General features: G+C 36.9%; 1 protein-coding gene across 4 annotated transcripts in view; it reads left to right on the top strand.

Moving 5' to 3' along the window:
• IQSEC3 (IQ motif and Sec7 domain ArfGEF 3) overlaps nt 1-16,435 on the top strand; it is a 158,441-nt gene that overhangs the window by 118,028 nt on the left and 23,978 nt on the right. The window lies entirely within an intron of this gene.

Below are 16,435 nucleotides of genomic sequence, written 5' to 3' on the forward strand. Positions count from 1 at the left end.
CCAATGTTCCAAATTCTTCTGAAAGTATACAAGGACCACATTGTCATCTACAATACTGGTCATGGAAAATTTCCTTAGGAGAGGAAGCACAGAATTTGATGTTAGAGGACCTGGACTCAAATTTCATTTCTGTTGCTGAGTAACTTTTGTGAGCCTTAATTTCCTCATCTGCTAAATAGACTCTCAAAATCCTTTCAGTTTTAAATTTTTGATCCTATGATCTCACCATTCTTCCCCCTTTACCAGTTCTGGGAAATGAATCTTTGTGCTTCTCAGGCCCTCGTTCAGTGAATTATTTCTGCTCTAGAAGCAACAGCTTAAGGAACGGTTCAGAATGTGTTTCCCCATAAAAGCTCTTGGGCCATTCTGATCTATCTTAATCCTAGAGAGAAAAAAATGGAATCAGTCACAGCTAGGGTGGAGGTGAATGGGCTACTTCTTCCTGTTGTTGTGTATGTATTAGCTCTTACTTAGAAACATAGATTTGGCTCTGCTCTATTTCCCTTCTGAAATTTTCGGTTCAGTACATTTGAAGGCCAGCCGTTGAAGGTAGCTTCTAGGCCTCTTTGAACATTCTCTCTCCAATCTGTGTTATTTTTTCATGTCCAAATTATATACGCATGGAGGGTAACTATCATTTTCATGAAAATGCGTCAAGAACAGTTTCTTGTCTTGATGAACTGACACAGGAATAGACCCTGATGATTTCATTCCCTACCCCCATTTTCAAAGATGCCCAAAGCCTCCTTTGTAAAATACAATGACACATTATTTCAAGTGTGAAGTTTCCATCACATTTCACTATTTCATTTCCATGGAAATGTGTTGACCAGAGCGTAACAGATTTGTTCTTCTTTGGGGACTTTTTTCTTTTATGGTTAAAGGCAGGCTATCTGTCAAACCTAAGATGATGGAAAACGCTAGTCTTTTTATTGTAGGAAAAAAATATTTTGTGCATATCCTGCTTTATTTGCCATATGGATAGTCATGGTTTATTTTATGTACCAAAGGGAAGGGATGAGTCGAACAATTTCTGGACAGGAAAATTCAAAGGTTCATAGATGTAGAGCTAGAAGAGATGGCAGAGATCATCTAGTCCAACCCCCTCATCATGTAGGTGAGAAAACTAAAGCTTGTCTAAAGCCACATAGGAGAGGTAGAATTAGAATATGCAATCAGACATTGTAGAAAGGACGTGGACTAATAAAAATAATTGGATTTGGCAATTCGATGACTTCTGAGAGAATTTCAGTAGAGTGATAGAGTCAGAAAGCATATTACAAAGTAATGGGGAGAGGATTGTGGTAAGGAAATAGTCATCAAATGCAGTCATCTTTTGCAAGATGTGATGAGGAGAGGATAAGGAGATTACTGGGTTGGTAGAAGTGCCAATGGAAGGTTATTGAAAAGATTTGGACATATTAATAGTTAGGTGAAAAGGAACCAGTGTGGAGGAAGAATAACTACTGGAATCAAGATATAAATTGTTCTCCTCATTCCACTCTGCATCAGTTTATACAAATCTTCCCATATTTCTCTGAATTCATTCTTTTTGCAATGTCTTGCTACACAATAGCATTATATTCATGTATCATAAATTGTTCAATCCTTCCCCATTGAGGGTTCAACCTTTATTTTATAGTTCTTCACTACTACTATAAAAATTTTCATTATGCATGTATCTTTTCCCTCGTCTTTGATCTCTTAGTCAATCAGTTGATCAATAAACATTTATTAAGCACCTATTTGTGCCAGGCACTTGCTAAGCACTAGGATACCAAAAAAAATCACTGCTCTTGAGGAGCTCAATGTAATCTAATAGGGGTATAAGCCCAATAGTGCTATTGCTGGATCAAATTCACACTTTAGTGACTTTGGTTATATAATTCCAAACTGGGTTTGTCCATCTTCGGCCCTCTTCATTTAAGTTCTCTTCAAAAACTAATTTTTTTGGTCACTTCATCAATCTGATGGGTGTGTGGTAGAACTTTAGAGTTGTTTTGTCATTTATCTGTTATTTGTAGTTTCAAGTATTTTTTGTATCATGATTAACACCTTGGTTTCTTCCTTGAGAATTGTCTGTAAATATTCTTTGACCATTTATTTATTGAGGAATGCTCTTAGTCTTAGGTGTTTGGATTAGTTCCCTACATATTTTAACTATTAAACCTTTATGAAAGAAATTTATTGCAAATATTTTCTTGTAGTTATTTCTCTTCTAATTTTAATTTTATTGATTACATTTACCCAGGTTTTTAGTTTTGTATGATCAAAATGAAACACTTTTTCTTCTAAAACCCTTTCTATTCTTTGTTTAGTGAAGATTTTTTCCCCTGCACACACACACGCATACAATCCAATTGGAGTACTTTCTGGTATATAATGTGAAATATTGGTCTAAATCTAATTCTTCTAGGGTGCTTTCCTGGGTTCCCAACAATTTTTTTACCCTATTAACAAAGTTCTCAGTTTAACTGAACACTCTGCAAGTACTATGTTCATTCATTTTTGTGTCTTGCATATCTAATCTATTCCATCGATTGACCTTTCATAGTTTTAATGACTACTTCTTTGAAGTATAGAGATCTGGTACTACCAGAAACCCTTCCTTCCCACTTAAAAAAATGTTTCCCTTGAGTTTATTGACATTTGTTTTTCTCCAAATGAATTTTAATGTTATTTTTCCTACTTTTCCAAAATAATCCTTTATTGGTTTGATTGTTTTTAGCGTTGAAGAAGTTTGAATTTATTATATTTTTTGTAATTTTGAGGCAGAGTAGAGTGTTTTATAATATAGCTATATAATTCCTATCAAAATCTTGATATGTAGACTCTCATATATTTTATATATTCTGTAATTTCTGAATAGAATTTCTCTTTTTGTCTCTTCCTGCTAGAGTTTTTTGGTAGTATACAGAAAAACTGATGGTGTTTGTGCACTTATTTTATATTCTACCACTTTGCTGAAATTATTGATTACTTCAATGAATTTGTAGTTAAATTTTTAGGGTTATTTAAATAGACCTTCACATTGACTACAAAAATCAATACTTTTGTTTCCTCTTTGCCTATTCTTATTTCTTCACTTTTTCTTATGTTATTGTTGTAGTTATCATTCCTAGTATAACATCAAATAATAGTGAAAATAGACACTCTTGATTTTTTGCCTCATCCTATTGGAAAGGTCTTTAACATTTCTTTAGTACATATAATGTTGTCTCTAGGTTTTAAAAAAGCCACTATTTACCATATTAAAGGAATGTATATTTATTCTTTTGTGTTTCAATATTTTAAAAATGGTTGTTGCAACTTGCCAAAGACTTTTTCTTTATCTATTGATATGATCATGCGATTTTTTTTTTGCTTTTTGTTATTTTTAATATGACTTGTTATTTTTATAGCTTTTCTTATCTTGGACCAACTGTAATTCTTGATACAAATTCTTCTTAGTGTTAATTGTTCTTTTAATATATGGTTGTAGCATCTTTGCTAATATATTTGCACTAATATTCATTAGGGATATTTGCTATATAGTTTATTTTTTTCCTCCCATCTTCTTCCCTCATTAAGGAGAAAAAAGAAGCAAATCACTTTTGTAGAAAATACGCATAGTCAAGAGGGAAAAGATCTCAGACTTGTCACATCCATAAATGTATGTTTTATTGTGTATATTTTATCCATTTTTTCCTGTCAGGAGATAAGTAGCATTTTTCATCATCAGTGCTCTGGAATCCTGATTAGTCAAAGCATTGATCACAATTCTTAAGTCTTCTTTCAAGGTTGTTCATCTTTATACTGTTGCAGTTTTAATGCATCTTGTTTTCTTGCCTTTAATTCATTCACTTCTACAATGTTTTAATATAAATTTTCCTCCTGATTTAGCTCCCTTTAATTTTCTCAAGTTTCTTTAAAACTGTCCCCTTCATCATTTCTTGTGCTCCAATAACATATTCTTTACCATAATTTGTTCAGCCTTTCCCCCAATTGATAAATATATCTTAAGGTTCCAATAATTTCCCCTATGAAAAGAGCTGTTAAAATATTTTTGTACATATAGGTCCTTTCTTCTTTCTTTGATATAATATTATATTCAGCTTTGCAAGGTATTATTATTGATTGTAGACCTTCATCTTTTATCTGTTAAAATAATATGTTCTAATCTATTCTCTCCTTTATAATGGTAACTGCTTGGTCTTATGTGATCCTGATTTTGGTTCCTTGTTTCTTGACCTCTTTCTTTTTGGTGATTTCAGTATTTTTTTTTCTTTTTAGAAGGTCTGGATTTTGGTTATAACATTCCTAGAATTTTTCAGTTTATTTTAGGTGGTAACCAGTGGATTTCTTATATCTGTTATGTGTCCGCAGATTCTAATATATCTTGACATTTTTTCTTTAACTCTTGAAATATAGTATCCTTGTTTTCTAAAAAAAAAATGTAGTCCAGTGATCCTTAAATTAATTTTTCTTTACATGTTCTCTATGAGTCAGTTTTTTTAAAATAGTAGATACCTAACATTTTCTTCTTTTTTCAGTTTAAAAAAATTTTGTTCCATTATTTTCATTTTCTCATTAAGTCACTATTTTCTTTTTGATCCATTCTAATTTTCAAGCAATCTTGGAAATTACCTAGCTAAAGTTTGCCATATCTTATACTATGTTATTCATTTTTCTTCTTATGTTTTCTTTGGTGGCTTTTATTTCATTTACAACATCATATTTTAACTCTTACATTATTTCTTCCCAGAATCTGAGTTGATCTTATAATTAACCAGTTTGAGATTCTGCTTATTGTTGTGGAATTATCTTTGCCTGGGTTTTGATCTTGGATTTCCTTGAGTTCATAAAGTTCTTCATTGTCAATATTTTCTTCTGTTCACTCATATTTCCAATCTTTTTTAATTGAAATTTTATGTCAAGGCTAGGCTCTGAAAACTTCTAGAAATAATAGTAAGGCCTTGTTTCATCCTGATCAATTCTGTCAGCCAGTCATTTTCAGTTATGTCCAATGCTTTGTGATCCCATTTGGGGTTTTCTTGGTAAAGATGCTGCAGTTTTCTTGGCAAAGGATTTCCTTCTTCAGCTTATTTTACAGATGAGGAAACTAAGAAAGACAGGGTAAAGTGATTTGTTTAGGGTTACACAGATAGTTGGTTTTTGAGGCCATATTTAAACTCAGAAAGATGAGTCTTTTTAATTCCAGGTCAGTACTCTATTTACTATTCCATACAGCTGCTCTCCTGAGCATTGGTTTTTCTACAAGTGTTTCCTTTAGGTACTGAGTCCTGTGTTCCAAGGATTTAGTTAGTTCAATTTAACTAGTTATACATTTCAGAGCTCCAGAGTCCAATCTAATTACTGTCCTAGTGTTCTAAAGTCTGCTAGCTCCCAATCCTAGAACAGGGTCAGACTGATCCTCAAGGAGTATAGTTTCTAGGGAAATATAGCAATGATTTTTGAGGGGGGCTTCTGTTCTGACTCAAAAATACAGTTGCCAACTTCCAAATATTTCTGGCTCACCCTCATCTATATTTCCATTTTCCTATTCCCATTATTTTTGTCTGCTTATGGAATCACTGGTTTCTGTATGATCCATTCTAATTTTCAAGCAATCCTGAAAATTACTTAGCTAAAGTTTATCATATCTTATGCTATGCTGTTCATTTTCCTCCTCATTCTTTCTTTTATAGCTTTTTATTTCATTTACAGCATCATTTTTAAACTCCTGCATCATTTCTTCAAGGAATTTGAGTTGACCTTGTAACTAACTTGTTTGTTTGAGGCTGTAGCTCCAAATATCCCTCAGCTTCCTCTCAGTCCTCGTACTATAAGTCTTCTGCTTATTTCACTGCCTGACTTACACTTTTCTCATTAGATTCCTTCTGAGGTGGCTTATGCTTCTGGTTATTTGTTTTGTGTGAACCTGGGCTGGTAAAAGCACCTGCAGTAGTTTTCCTCTGGTATGACACTATCTTTTTGATCCTTGATGGAATACCCCCACAGAAGTTGGACTCTTCTGCTCCCTTTCATTGTGCAGACAGAAGCTGGCTCTGAAAATTCTTAATTGTGTAACAAATAAGAAAACAAAGCCATAAATTAGTATTTACAATATTTCAATAGGAAAAAGAATACAGATTTATCTGGAGTAGCAATAAATAATGATGAGATATAACCTTTACTTTATTCATTACTATTTCTCTCTGATCCCAAGAACATTGAACCCAAAGGAAGCAAAGTGCTTTCTCCTGGGCTGTACACCCACCTCCATTTCAAGTCAAAATTGTTCTCTCCACAGCAACCAGAACCCCATCTCAGTAGCTTCCCTGAATTTCACTGATTAGCTTTTCTTCTTCCTCCCTCACCACTCAGAACATATATCCAAGAGAGACTTCTTTCCTCTATTCAGTACCTCCCATTCCTCCTCCTCATCCTTTGTACAATTTATCTTTCCTTTTTCTAAAACAACTACTAAATTGCTTTACTTTTGTATAGTCTGAACATCCCCCTCAGGAAGTTACCTCCAAGTTTTCAAATCTCATTATCTTCTCATTACAAAAATTAGCATAAACATTAGCATACCTACAACCCAATTACATTTCTATTACTCAGGTCTCAGTCCTGATTTACAAAAGCTACTCTTATGATGTTTCAGGTTTTGCTAGAATATGCTGTTAGATAGAATCCCTTGAGAAATGAGGACTTCCAGAGGGGAGCACAGGATGTGTGTATGTGGTTGGGCTGGGGAGGAGGGAGGCTAGGGAAAGGTGGGTGGAGATAGGTTGACCTGTGTTCCAGCAATGATGGGCTGGGATATAGCCTGTGGACCATATGCCTCCGGGGTAGCCTTCTTATTCTTTGCCCAGAGCCCCAAAAGGATAAGATCAAATATGAGACCTTTCCCTTGATTCATTCTCTCTGCTATAATATTAGCTGACATCTCTATAGCATTTCATGAGTGACAAAGCATTTTCCTTACAGCCATTGTAAGGTAACTCAATGTAAGAATGATTATCCCCATTTCACAGACAAAACCTAGTGAGATGAGCAGGGGAAATTCACAGCTAGCAAGTGGCGTAGAGAGAATCAGACCCAAATCCTGGCTTTTTTCTATCATACCAAATTGCTTCTCTCATCTCAGTATATCCTTGAACATTATGGATAGTTGCCATTTTTAGCATCCTTGGCAGTATAGTGTAATAATAACAAGAATAAATCACATTTATGTAGTGTTTTAAGATTTACAAAATGCCCAACTGGTCAGAAGGCCTTTCTCTACCGCTAATTCCTTTACCTGTGTTACTCAGAGCAGATATTTCACATCCAAGGCAATTTGCATTTTAAAAGAAAACTGGAATGGAGCTAGAATCTGTCCATCTTTAGTGATTGTATGAGGGAAAAGGGCAGATTGAGGAGGGGACATTTAGCTAATACTAGCCCCCCACCAATTGCAGCCCCCTGGGTAATTATCTATTATACCTGTGTATAAGGCAAGTCCTGTACTCTAGTCACATCTGCAACAATTGAATCCTCATGACCCTGCCACATCCTGGTAACTTCTGATAATTATTTGGTAGTCTCTTTTGGATCCTAAGTTTTGTAGGTAATTCCAGAAATTTTCAGCAAGATTGTACCAGTGAAAGAAAAATGAGTTTTTTGCCTTGTCTTCCCCCTCCAAAAAACAAGCAAACCTTCAAAAACTCCTTTTCCTCAAATAAAATGTTCTCCTGAGAGATCTTCCCTCTGCTCTAATCATTCTGCATACAAGCAGGCAGCTTCTCCGGAGTGGTTTTCTACTGGCCCTGATTCTTTGGCCACATTTCACTTTTTGGAAACTTTAGAAATATGACCTCAGGCACTTAACTGTGTGTCTCTGGCCAAGTCACTTTACTCTATCTGCCTCAGTTTCCTCATCTGTAAAATGAGCTGAAGAAAGAAATGGCAAATCACTCCAGCATCTTTGCCAAGAAAACCCCAAATGGGGTCATGAAGAATCAGACATGACAAAAAAACAACTGAACAACAACAAAATAGCATATTTTATACTGAATTGTGTGAAACAAGAACAAGATTGTGGCTTCTGTCTCTTAGGGCAGTAGATAAATGAGGCTTCCATTCTAATGCTGGCATTTCTAAAATTTAATATTTTAATAGTCTTGTCAAATGATAAGATATTTCTGGCTAACTCCTCTTCCCCAGCTTCAACATGGATGCAAATTGTACATCTTTTTTCTCTTGATCTTTTCCCTCTTTAGGTACCAATCAACCAATTCAACATGGATGCAAATTGTTCATCTTTTCTCGCTTGATCTTTTTCAGTCTTAGGTATGACTTCAGTCCTTCGTATGACTACTAACTTTCTCCCAGATTCCAATAGACTCTGTTACTTACCACCTTTGTGACCATAGAATTCCCTTAACTTCTGAACATCAGCTTCATCATTAGACTGTTATGGGGCCTTTAAAATCCCTTTCAAATCTGTGATCCTTCCTCTGTGAGCTAGATACTGGCTTGCCCCCATAAAAGAAAAAAAAATGAGATGATAGAATTATTATCGAACAAAGTCAGGAGTAATGCTTCATTTACCTGCAGCACAGACTGACTCTGCACACAGATCACTGTTAACAAGCAATTTTATGCAAGACTATACCTGTTTGTACTAATACGGGAAACATCTGTGCTTATGTTTCCCAAGCCCTTGTGGGATTTTTGCATAACCCTCTTGCATAAGCACATAGGAAAGAAACACCTAAAGGGGAGTCCTCACCCTAACCTGAGCTACTAATAATTCATACACAAATCAAATCAAACTCAGGAGACAGTCTCTGACATGCTCTGTCTGAAGCAGTCTAATTAGTTCTCCTCAATTGTCTCATTTGCATATCCATCTGAAGGCAAGTGTGGTATATATACAAGCTGTGTCACATAAAACAGAGAATACTTGATCTGGAAGAGACCTCGGAGAACATTTCTTCTAAGCTCCTTGTTTTATGAAATGAGGAAATCAGTCCAGAGAGGAGAGTGATTTACCCGTTGTCCCACAACCGGATGTCAGAAGACTGGGTCTTGAACTCAGGGCTTCTGGTACTCTTCCACCTGTTTCTTGTATTCTCTTAAACTTCAGGATTCCTTATGCCATCTTGGTGGTACCTGGGTCCCAATATCAGGAACAGCTCCGGTGGGCCAAACTTGGAATGATGGCAGGGCTGGAGATTACTGGGCAATCAAGATGCAGAGGCAGCTGCTTCCCTTCTTGAAAAATGCTGAGGGAGAAGATTCTCCCACAGACCAAAGAGCAAATGCTCTAAGGCCCACCAAGGGCTGGGATGTAGCACCAGTCAGGGCTGAGTAGTGATTAGGTCTGGACCACAGAGTCAGAGGAATCTTCCATTTAGGGGGCAGCTGGGTGGTGCAGTGAGTAGAGCACCAGCCCTGAAGTCAGGAGGACCTGAGTTCAAATGTGACCTCAGACACTTAACACATCCTAGCCGTGTGATCCTGGGCAAGTCACTTAACCCCAATTGCCTCAGGGGGAAAAAAAGAAGAAAAAGAATTCCATTTAGCCAGAGACCAAGAAATTCCCAGTCACAGATGTGATCATATATGACTATCTTAGCTTTTGTCTGAGAACCTTTCCTTTCACAAGCCAAGTATGAAGCACCTTTCTGGCTATATCACAGATGCCTTCTTCTAAGTACCCCCTGCAAAGTCTTGGGAAAGAACAGCTTCCATTAAAGAGAATGCTCTAATGGCAGTCACCGAGAAACAGAGAACAAAATGGCAGGAGAATTGGCTGATGATGCACTGGTAAATGTGCAATCCCACTTGCAGGAGGGCAGGCTCTCTCCTACATGCTTCCATGTCAGGGTCAGGGCCTTAGCCAGAGCAGAGAAATGGGGGCATATTTCTGATGGTCTGCCTGGAAGCCAGTGGATTTTCTTTACAGAAATATGTATAAAATATATATAATATGTTATATTATATATGTTTATAGTATAATAAATATATAAAGTAATTTTTTTTTTCTTGAGGAGAACCATTTGGTCTGAAAATCCTGCTTAGGGTTAGGCCTTTTCAAATCAATTCAATTTTGTTAAGCACATATTATGTGCAAGGCACTGTGTTAGCTGGACATAAGGATAAAAAAATCATATTCCCTGCTCTCAAGGAAGATACTATCTGAGGGAGACAGGAAGTAATCCAGAAATAAAATGCTATGAGAAAATGTGAGGAGAGAAAGTTAACTTTCAGCTAGGGTAAGGGTTCTTAAACTTTTTGTATTATGGGCCTCTGGGAATCTATAGACCCTTTTTTAGGAAAAAAAATGTTTTTAAATACATAAAACAGAACACAGAAGATTACAGAAGAAACCAATTATCCCGAAATTTCCAGAAAGGGGAGGGGAATAGTCCACAGTCATACAGTTAGAAAGCGGCAGGCCTGGGATTTGAGACAATATCTCCAGATCTAAGGCTCTTGCAGCTTACAGCTAAGCATGCAAGGTCCCTGAAAACATCTGGATTTACTTCTTCCCCCACTCCCCAATCCTATCTTCCCACACTGGGGCCAGTATCCTGCCCCCGGCACCAACTTTATCCTCCCAGAACAGCTCCATCCAGTCCAGTTTCCTCCCCTTTGCTCTTGCCTAAAGTCCTTTCCTAGAGGTCTGGTATGCAATGTGTCTAGTGGATTAGGGAGAATTTCCACCTGACTGTGCTTCCCAGATCCCAAGGCCCTTCCACACGTGGCCTCTTGCCTCATTACTGAAGCTTTTAGCTGCAGCCCCAGGCTTGCTGCATTGTCACCTGAGCGGAGGAGCTGGGAAATAGGCCATTGTGCTCCAGTGAGTACATCTTCCTCACTTCTCTCCACCTCTGCACTTCCATCCACCGTGCCCCCCCTTTCCTCTCCCCCCACCCTGCAGATCCTAAATTGTGCAGCTGCTTCCTCCCTCCTCCTTCACTCCAATCCGCCCCAGTACCCTCGCCACTATTGCTACCATGGACTTGGGATGGATGCCGTCCTGCACAATGAGAGGGAGGATATTTAATGTATCCATGAACAAAAAGGCTGAGGGAGAAGGAGAGTGCATCCGGATGAGATCATGGCCCGGGGACGTTTGTTTGAACTCTGCTGATAGGATCATGAGATAGTGAAAAAGGCTTTAAATTTGGTACTAGGGGACCCAGTTTGAATCTTGACACTACTATATTGTGTGCCCTTAGACAAGTTATTTCTTAATTATAATAGTAATAGCTAGCACCCACTATATGCCAGGCATCCCATGGGATCCTCACACCATCTCTGGGATGTGGAGGCTATTATTGTGCTTAGTTTACAGATGGGGAAACTGAGGCAAATAGAAGTTAAGTGATACCCAGGGTCACAAAGTTACAGTTTCTGAGGCTACATGTGAACTCAGGTCTTTCTGACTCTATCCACTGCTTCTTGTTTCTAGGTACCAGTTTTCTCATATGTAAAAATTAGGTTTTCTCTCAAGTCCCTTCTAATGTTAGTGTATGTAGGTCTTAGGTTCTGTCCCCAAGAGACCAAGGAAGTGGATTTTTTTTCTCAGTTGGATGAGATCGCTAACACACTAAATGGCAGAATTGGGGTCCAAAGAGTTTAGAACATAGGGCTAAATCTAAAAATAATTTGGCATAATTTGAATTTTAAAAATCAGCTTTTCCAGGGCAAAATAGGGAAAGTGTGGTTAAACATAACTTTTTTGTTTTCATTTTCTTTTGTTTTTACAATTCAAGGAAGGGTACATAAATGAAAAGAAAGAATGTGTGGTGACCCCATTATTGAGGTAACAGGTGAATAGCAAAGCAATGCTAATTCTATAGTTTTTAAGCAAGAAGAAGGAGGGCAAAAGACCAACTTGTCTCACCATGGGTATTATATATCTCCATAGACAATATCCTGCCTCAAGAGAAGGGAAAGTTGAATGCCAGTTGGCAAATGGCACCCAATGAGCTGCAAGCTTAGTATGAATCAATGGAGTGATATGGCAGTCACAAAAGTTAATGAAGCCCACTGAAGCCTCCAGATCTTTTTCAGACAGTCTGATTTTTGAACCTAAATTATGCCTATTGAACATCATTTTAATAGATTCAGCATGTCTTCCAAGGTAAAAATTACATAAATCATATGATCCAATTCTGCCCCCTTTCTCTCTCATTCAATCTCCTTCTATTCACTGTGCCCTTTTATCTCTGGGTTCCTATGGAACTCTTACAAGCCTTCTGGGTACCATTTACCAATAGGAATTCAAATTTTCAAATGTCCCTTCTCTTGAGGCAGGATATTGTCCATGAAGATATAACTCTCACCACGAGAGAAGATGCCCCTTTCTTCTTCTTCTTTTTTTTTATTAAAGCTTTTTATTTACAAGATATATGCATGGGTGATTTTTCAACACTGATCCTTGCAAAACCTTCTATTCCAACTTTTCCCCTACTTCCCTCCACCCCCTCCCCTAGATGGATGCCCCCTTCTTCTTGCTGAAAGACATAGAATTAGCATTGCTTTGCTGCTCACTATGGACTTGATGATGAGACAATTACACATTCCCCTCTCTGATCCCTTTTCTCTTCATTTAGGTACCCTTCCAGTCAACAATCTTGTCATGAAAAAAAAATTATCAACTATGGGGGGGATTGTAGAGTTTTACTTCATGGTGCTTCAGCTCTGCTCCTCTGCCTACCATTGTACTTGTAGATCAAGTCCTCTCCCTATCATCATTTCCTTTAATTTCTTTCCTGTCATCATAATTCCATCCCTATCAATATCCTGAGTAAACCTCAACTGTTTTATTCTTGCTTGATTTACTTGTCCATTCACATGTCAATGCTGATAAGTTCATTTTACTAACTGACAAATCTTTTACTCACTTGAGGAGAGCTTGGAGATAGAAAAGTTTAGCAACTTACAAGTGATTCAAGAAATTGATCAACCATCAGGTCTTAACTCTGAGGCTGGGGCTAGAAGGAGTGAGCCTGGAATCAAGATCTACTCGCTTCTAATCCTAACTTCTCTCTATCATTCTTAGCTTCTCTCACTAAACTATCCTCCTCTGTTTCTCTTGTGAGATGAACCATAGATAAAAACATCATTCTCCTAATGACTACGTATTGTATCAACGGATCTCTCTGATAATACTTGAAAATGCTAGCCTCAAGTATTTGATGCTCTAATCGTAGATCAATCTCTTATTTACTAACAGTCAAATTTGGCACTGACAGTTTCCTGAATAAAAATCAACTATCTCTACCTCCTATTTTTGATCACGATCCTCTTAAATCTTTCTGACTCTCTAGTCTTTATAACTACTATCGTATATAATGATGTTAATCATTGATACAAAAGAAATCAAATTATCAGACTCTTTCTAAGATAAAGCTATCCATTATGGAGATCTTGCTTACTATCTACTGACTTTACTAATCAATCTATCTGAGCTTCTTAAATCATCTTTCTTCTTCCTTCCTTGAACTTCTATATGTCTCTTTCTGACTCTTTCTTCTTCTCTTCCTTCCTTCTTCCTTCTTCTCTTCTTCTTCTTCTTTCTTTCTTTCTTTCTTTCTTTCTTTCTCTTCTTCTTTCCTTCTTCTTCTTTCTTTCTTCTTTCTTTCTTTCTTTCTTTCCTTTCCTTCTCTTTCTTTCTTTCTTTCTTTCTTTCTTTCTTTCTCTTCTTTCTTTCTTCTTCTTCTCTTCTTTCCTTCTTCTTTCTTTCTTTCTTTTCTTTCTTTCTTTCTTCTTCTTTCTTTCTTTCTTTCTTCTCTTCTTTCTTCCTTCCTTCTCTTTCTTTTCTTTCCTTTCTTTCCTTTCTTTCTTTCTTTCTTTCTTTCTTTCTTTCTTTCTTTCTTTCTTTCTTTCTTTCTTCTTCTTCTTTCTTTCTTCTTCTCTTCTTTCTTTCTTTCTTTCTTTCTTTCTTTCTTTCTTTCTTTCTTTCTTTCTTTCTTTCTTTCTTTCTTTCTTTCTTTCTTTCTTTCTTTCTCTTCCTTCCTTCCTTCCTTCTTTCTTTCCTTTTTTCTTTCTTTCTTTCTTTCTCTTTCTTTCTTCTTCCTTCCTTCCTTCCTTCTTTCTTTCCTTTTTTCTTTCTTTCTTTCTCTTTCTTTCTTTCTTTCCTTCTTTCTTCCTTCCTTCTTCTTTCTTTCTTTCTTTTTCTTTCTTTCTTTCTTTCTTTCTTTCTTTCTTTCTTTCTTTCTTTCTTTCTTCTTTCCTTCCTTCCTTTCTTCCTTTCCTTCTTCCTTTCTTCATTTATTCATTTAGCCATTCATTCCTTTGTTCACCTATTTATTTATTCATTCACTCATTTGTTTGTTTGTTTTGTCAAAAGTTTATTTATTTAGGAGAAGTTACAGACAAAATGAAGAGATAAATTAAGCATCAGGATTGACAAAAATGGAATAGATTTGAGAGAGCAATAGGGTTGCCAAGGAAAATCTGATTAGGCTTTTAGATACTTTCCAAGCACTAGCAGGAGACAGCAAGTGGAGCTATGGCTGATCCCTATTCCTGTTTCCTGTTACTCCTTCGTAGCCTCTCTCTTCTTGTCATATCTGTGCTTTATTCAAGGAACATAAACCTCAGAACCTGTCCAAGGTGGGAAATTCTGCTTACCAATAAAATCTCTTCTACCATGACTTGAATATCTACAGTCAGTCTCAGCCTCACTGAACTTCTCCATTTCTTGATTCATAAATGAAGGAATTGGACTGGATGATCACTAAGGTCCCTTAAAATTCTAAATCTATGAATCCTGCAAAATTCTAGGCTACTTGACAACAGTTCTTGGAGCTCAAGCCTCTGATATATTCTTTCATTCTCACCTGGAAAAAGACAAAGACCAAGGTTAAAAAGGAAGAGCTGTGTGTGTACTAGACATGGAAAAAGAGGGGGGAAAGTCTTGTGAAAAGCACAATGGATTTTTAAGTCAGAAAACAAGGACTCAAGGCACAGCTCAGATACTGCCTATGATGCTGGCCAAGTTTCTTGACCTTTTAAGGATTTAGTTTACATATCTATAAAATAAAAGGGTTAGGATGCATTCCAGGGCACCTTCTAGCACTCAATTTTGTTATCCTGTGAATTCCAGGGAATGGAAGACAGGTGAGACTGGCATAGAGCCATATCTTCTTGTCAAACCAGTGAACTCAGTCTAGCTTGACAGAGCCTCTGGCAATCATGTGGGACTATAAAAATAACCAAAGGAAAGAAGATTGAAGGGGAAAGCAGGCTGGGGTGAGAGAGGGAAAGCGAAGGGTGGGGAGAAAAGCACACGGCTCTGAGAGCTTCTTCAGCTCCATAAACTACCTTTAATGGCTCCTGTGATAAGCTTCAGGTTGAAGGAAAAGGGAAATCAAGCAGGCAAACAAACAATTCTCCATGGATGACTCATCTTGCTTCTTGGGACTTAGCTTTTTCTTTCTTGGTGAATAAACTGTGAGCTGGTAAACTGAAGAACTTGAACTCTGAAGCAATTGCAAGAAGGGTTAGAGATCACAGGATGATGGGATTTAAAACTGGAAGAGAAATTTGAGAAAAAGACTGAGAATTCTATCTTTTTTCATGTATATATATATGTGTGTGTGTGTGTGTGTGTGTGTGTGTGTGTGTGTGTGTGTGTTTGGTGGAAAGAGGAGGAAAAAAGGTAATTTAAAGGGATTAAAAAGAAAACATCATACCAGGAAAAATGGGATATGTAAGAAAATTCCTGAAGACATACTTATTTTTACAAGAATGCCCAGGGCTGCCCTGCCAGAATCCCTCTAGTAAGGGGAGAGAATTCCTTCTGTATTATCAAGAAGCCTGAGGAATGAATATGTGGGTGAAGATCTGGTTTTGGTTCTCAGATGTACCTAATGTGTGCAATGTATGTGAGTAAAGGCCTAAAAGGGAAATCTAAATCCAAACCAGAGGAAAATTATAGCAGATCAAAATAACCCAAAGTGTGGTGGGGAATTAAATAATAATAATAATAGCTAGCATTTACATAAATGCAGTTTAAGGTTTGCAAAGTACTTTACAAATATTAACTCATTTGATCCTCATAACAATCCTGGGAAGAGATGCTAGTATTACTTCCATTGTAGGGATGTAGAAAGTGAGATAGAGAGGTTAAATGTCATAGCTATTAACAAAGTATAAAACATATGCATTATATATTATCGAACTCAATCCTCTCAAAAACATGAAGGCATTGTTGGAGACATTTACAGAAATGAAAGACTTCAAGACAGAGCAGTTGAGTAACTTGCTATAATCATACCCCAATAAATGGAACAGCTGAGATTTAAATCCTGGTTGTTCAACTTTGAGTTTAAATACAAGTCTCTTTTCCACTTAGGGCATTTCTGGCTAGGGCACTTAGTGATTCTAGGACTAGTTTCTCTCTATATGCCCATTGTCTAGCAAATGGAATATAGGCACTTAA

The sequence above is a fragment of the Sarcophilus harrisii genome, chromosome 5, assembly GCF_902635505.1.
Source record: "Sarcophilus harrisii chromosome 5, mSarHar1.11, whole genome shotgun sequence".
Classification (NCBI taxonomy): domain Eukaryota; kingdom Metazoa; phylum Chordata; class Mammalia; order Dasyuromorphia; family Dasyuridae; genus Sarcophilus; species Sarcophilus harrisii.